Below are 6,087 nucleotides of genomic sequence, written 5' to 3'. Positions count from 1 at the left end.
TTAGTATAGTTTCCTAGGAGATAATTAATAGAGAGGAATTACGTAGCTTCGGCTATATAGTTATATAGCCTAAAGGTATACTACGAGTAATTACTCTAGGGCGTACTCTAGAGCTTTATACGGATTTAATTCGTAATATTACTCTCCTCCTCTCTCCGTACGGCGCTAAGAAGCCGCTACTCCTAATAGGAACTAGTCGAACGCCGAGTAGCGTATAAAGTAAAACCTTTATTTCTACTTACTTTTATTCTACTTTTTCTTCTCTTATACTAATTATCGAGAAAGTTTTTATAAGTACTTATTTCTACTCCTATTACGTATAATTATTAGTCGTTACTAACCCTTAAACGTCCGTAGTCGATATAGTAAATAAGTAAGCGAACTAATCTATTTCCTCCTCTTTAATTCGCCTTCTATACTCTAAGCCCTAGGCCTTTCCGTTTAGTCGTACGTACTAATAGGAGAACGGAAAAGTTAAGATAATATAGTATTAGTAGTATAGGATATCGCTACGGCTTAGCGTTAGTTAAAGTAGCTCGCGCTAACTTAAATCCCTATTTTCCTTACCTCCGAGTAATCGCTAGTATCGTACTACTATAATATCTCTTAACGAGCGGTCTTAGCTATACTAGGAACTAACGTACCTTTCGTATAAGGAGTAGTTACTCTAGTATAGGTCCGGTCGTATCGGCTATCGTATATTAATATCTTACTTATTTAGAGCCGAAGTATTCTTTTCGGTCCTTATAATCGTTATAAGCGCTTAATACGCCTATTTCTAGAGTATCGACGTATCCTAGGATACTTCGGTAGTACGTACGATAACTATAAGTAGTCGGACCGCGGTACTCGTTATTCGGAGCGCGATAAAGACGACGATAGTAGTATTATAGTACTATCGTCGGATTCGTCCGATAACGACGGCGCTCCCCCCCCTACCCGTAAGGCTCTCCTCCTTCCCCCTCCTCCTTCTCGCTTCGACGAGGTAGTTATAAAAAGGCCCGCTCCTTAGCGGTAGGTACGTACGATATTTCTTTATTCTTTTATCCTCGTATAGTATTTATATTAGTATTAGTATAATCCTAGTAGGTAAGGAATATTCTCTATACTTAATTATAGTTTATACCTTAACGTAGCGATTAGGCTTCGCCGTACGACGACTAAATAAGCTAAATATATATAGTATAATTAGATATTTTATTACTCTTATAGTTCTTTCGTACGTACTCTCTCTTTACTTCCGTATAGTAATTAGGGAGCCGATTATCTCGCTATCGATTCGTACGTATCTAAAGCTATAGTATTCTAGAGCGATAATTTCGATTCCTAGGTTAATTCTATATATTCCGTCTATTTTACTAAGTACTACCTTTAAAACCCTCGGCCTCTTCGTATAGATTTATAGCGAATAATCCTTTTAATCTAATATTCTTCTTCGTCCTATATAACGATAGAATTCGGCTAAGTATCGTTAGTAACTTACGAAGGTAATAGATTCGTAGATATCGTACGTAGTAGATTCGAATAGAATATATTATAAATTCCTTTTAGCGTATTAAGACGATAGCTATATAATTCGATAACTTTAGTTACGATATACTTTATATTCTTCTAATTAAGCTTCTTACTCTTTCGCGTCGTACGTATATTCCTTAAGTCGAGCTAGACCTTATCGTCTACTCGGAACTCTATTAACTATTATCTCGTACGGTTTATAATTTCCTCTTACTCTTATTAAGTAACGGCTATAGAAGTCTAAGCCTATTCTCTCGCCTTCTAGAGTTTTCGTATAATCTCTTCGCCCTATCGTATTAGGCTATTTCCTTTTTTATCTTCGCGGAGCTTATCTTATAGTTATACGAAGTCGATATTATATTCGTAAGATAGGAAGAAAGGGCTTATACTAGTCGATTAGGCGTTCCTATTATTAATTACTAATTTAGCGATTAGTAGTAACTCTACCTAATTATCTTAGGCTTCGTTTACGAACGTATATACGTACGTCTTAATCGTCTAATTTATTCGTTTTATAGATCCGTCCATTTTAGGGTAATATATAGTAGATAATCGGCGTACGATATCTAGTAACTAATATATTCGTTTCTATAGAGCGCTTACGAACTAGATTCCTCTATTCGATACGATAGCTCTCGATAAATCGTAGGTCCTATAGAATATATATAGGAATAGAAATACTATATCTTACGACTTAATCGTACGTATCGATTTAAGGATAACTCCTTTTCCTAGTCGGTTCGTAATTACCGCTAAATTCGTATAGCCTAGACTCTCTAGGAGCTCCGTAATAAAGTCGATAGATATTTCGCTCTATATTCGGTTCGATATAGGGAGAAGTTTTAGGAATCCTTATTTCCTTTTCCTCTAAGCTTTTATTCGTTCGTAGGTATCGTAGTTTCGTACGAATTATCGGATATTTTATAGTATATTCGGCTAGAAGAATTATCTTACTATTAGAAAGCTCGTTACCTTCCGCCCGAAGTATCTACTAATTACTAAGTCGTAGGTTTCTTAAATTAGAGACGTATATAAAGGTTCTAAGTTCGAAACCTATAGTCTTCCCCGGAAGCGTACGTTTCCTTAACTATTAATTATATACTTAGTAATAAATACTTTTATCGCTAGAGAAGATAGAAACTTCGGTACTCCTCGAGTAATTAAATCCTTAATCTACTCGTACGTTTCGTCTAACTCTACTATCGTAAACTAGTTAGTATTAACTACGTTACTCGCTAGTTAGTCTCCGGTAGAGAGTTCCTCTACTCGTACGAAAGCTACTTAAATCGCTCCTTTCGCGTCGAAGAACTTTAGCTTTAATAGTCTTATCGAACGATACTATAGTCGATCGTCCTCCTCTTCTTTCGATATATCTTATTCTCTTCGCGATAGCGCGTCGGCTTATACGTTATCCTTTCCTTTAAGGTAGAAGATCGTAAAGTTATATCGTAAGAGGATAAGAAACTATCGTATTTACCTCTTCGTAAGCTTTTATACGGTTATAAAGTATTCTAGATTCTTATAATTTAATTATATCTCGAACTTACCTACGCTCCTTAACTTAGCGTCCTATTCTTTAAGATAATATATAATAGCTAGTATTTCTTTATCGTATATTTTATAGTTATATTCCGCGAGTAAGTTCTTTTTTAAAAAGAATACGTAGAGTCGTACGAAATCGTCTTCTCCTACCTAGAATAAGGTACTATCTATATACTATTTAGAAGTATTAACTTCTAGGAACGTTTCTTTTATATAGTTAAATAGAACGAAGATCGAAGCTATTATAAATATCTTCTTTAGTCGTACGAACGCTATATCGACTTTCGAATCCTAATAGAAAGTCGAATTTTTCCGTACGAGTTTTATAATCGATAGAATTATCTTCGAGAAACTCTTAATAAACTTTCGATAGAAGTTTACGAAATCGATAAAACTCTAGACGCCTTTAATAGACTTAGAAGCTTACTATTCTTAGATTATAATAACCTTTACTAGGTCTATTCGTACGCCTTATTCCGCGTCGATAATAAATTCTAGGTACTTTATTAACTTAACTTCGAACTCGTATTTATCGATATCGACCTAAAGTCCTACTTCGCGGAGTCGACTTAAAACTTTTCGTACGTAGTTTTAATACTCTCGTTATATTTCCGAAGAATAGATTAGGATATCGTCTACGTATACCGAGTAGAAAACGTTAAGGTAATCTCGTAAGGCCTAGTTAATATACTTCTAGAACGTACTAGGCGCGTTAGTAAGTCTAAAAGAAGTAACTAGCTATTCGAAAAGGCTATATCTTATACGAAATACTATTATCTACTCGTCTCCTTCTATAATTCGAATTTTATAAAAGGCCGCGATAATATCGAGCTTCGTATACTACTTTACTTATTCGATATTTCGTAGAGTTTCGTAGATTAGTAGTAATAAGTATCGATCCTTCTTCGTTAGCTTATTTAGTCCTCGATAGTTAATATAGAATCGTAATCCTCCTCTTAGCTTTCGTATAAAGAGAACTAAGGCCGCCGTTAACGAGTTACTTACTCTAATAAATCCCTTATCGAGGAGTTTAGTAAGCGTACGCCGTAGTACTAAGAGTTCGTCTCGAGATATATTATATAGCGGGCCCTACGGAACTTAAGGTTTCTTTCCGTCTTTTAGTTCGAGGTCGATCGCGTAGTCGATTCCCTTCCCTCGTAAAGAGGGTAACTTTTCTACTTTTATACGACTAAAGACGTCTAAGAAATAGTAGTACTATTAAGGAAGCTTCGTACGCGAATTAGTAGGCGTCTTTACTTTAAGTACTTTTTTAATATTCGCTATCGTCGCCGAGAATACCTAGGTTCTCGTACGCTTCTTACTTTTCTAAGCTAGTAGACCGAATACTACGATAGAAACCTAGCTATAGTCTAAGGGCGTACGTAGTTTTCGTAGTATATTATAGACCTTTAGATCGAAATAGCCTATTAAGAGAGAGTCGTTTACGGCGCTAAAATATATATCGTTCTTCTTTATCTAGGATAGGCTAAGAATAATTTCGTATACTAGGTTCGAAATAATATAGAAGAACGCTATTTCCTTATAGCTATCGATATCGACTTTAACCTTCGCTACTTTAAAGATTTTAGATCGTACGAAGAAGTCGAATTCGGAAATCGAACGAGGAGTAATAGGGATACACTCGAAAGAATAGCGAGAAGCGAAGCGAGAGTTAATTAGACCGTACGATAAATAACTAGAATCGATTAGAGCTAATATATAATATTACTTATCTAAAAGTAATAAAACTATAAAGGATTAGTTATTTATTAAGGATCGAAAAGCCTTCTATTTCTTCTTCGTCTTCTTCGTACGCTCCTATCGGCGACTTCTAGTAGGAGCTATTCTTTTAACGATTCCTTATTATCGTCTATAGTCTTTAGTACTACTATTCTCTTCTTTATCTTAGGTCGTACGACGGAAAGAAGAGAATATTTAATAATAAAGTAACTTCGTTAGCCGTAACGAAGATACGCTCCGAGCTTCTTTCTTTAGTTAAGTATCGTTTACGATACTTATAAAGCTCTCTATAGTTCCGCTAAGGACGCTATAGCTTATACCGTCGACGTCTAATCTATCTTATCTTTCGTACGACTAGTAGTATCGAATAGGTTACTTCTAGATATTTTTTTTCTAGCTTTCTTCTACTAAAGAGCCTCTAGATTTATACTAATTATATAGAGAAGAATATAGTACTCCCTATAGGTTAATAGAATTAGCGTTATAACGAGGGCGCTCTTTAGATCGTACGAAAGGTAGTTTAATATAAACGTCTTCTTTATCGGATCGGCCTAGTCTAGTCCGTCGGCCTCGAGTAGCGTATAATTAAACTCGACGAGAAATACGCTAAAGGACTTTCCGTTCTACTTTAGCTAAGAAAGTTTCCGTAATACTCTCTCTACGACGTCGACGTCCTCGTATACCGCCTTTAATTAACTAATAAGTTCTTCTATATTTATTTCGAGGGTTAATTATACGGAATTAACCTATAGACTAATCTAAGTAAGGGTATAGCCCTTTAGTCTACTATAGAGATACTAAAATCGTATAGCTTCGGTTTCTTCTTACTTATCGACCGCTAACTTAGCTCGAGCTTAGGTAAGCTACGGCCGAAACTCTAATCTTTTTTTATTAAATTTAGCTAGCTCGGAGAGCTTAGCCTTTCGTTATATAGAGTCGGATTCCTATATAGCGCTCGCCGTCGTAGAAGTCGTTACTTTAAGCGTACGAGCTCGTACTCTATTCTATTAGCCGAGTTAATTCTCGAGTACTATTATCCTTTAGTTTTAAGCCTATAAGAGCTAGTATAGCTCTACCGCCTACGCTAGAGCGGTTTCCGTTAGTTACTATTCGTTATCTATTTCGTACGCGATACTCTTTCGCTACGTATAATAGAAAGCTTAAGAATAATATAAGGGTTTAGCTAGGAATTTAGAGTAATTCGTTTAACTACTATATAACGAGGATTCTTAAGCTAAGGAGAGAAAAGAAAAGAGAAAATCTATCTACTATACGAATAAAGGAAATACT

This window comes from Exophiala aquamarina, assembly GCF_000709125.1.
Source record: "Exophiala aquamarina CBS 119918 chromosome Unknown aczIA-supercont1.7, whole genome shotgun sequence".
NCBI classification, from domain to species: Eukaryota; Fungi; Ascomycota; class Eurotiomycetes; order Chaetothyriales; family Herpotrichiellaceae; genus Exophiala; species Exophiala aquamarina.
The sequence above is the reverse complement of the archived record's forward strand: the minus strand, read 5'-3'. Positions refer to the sequence as shown.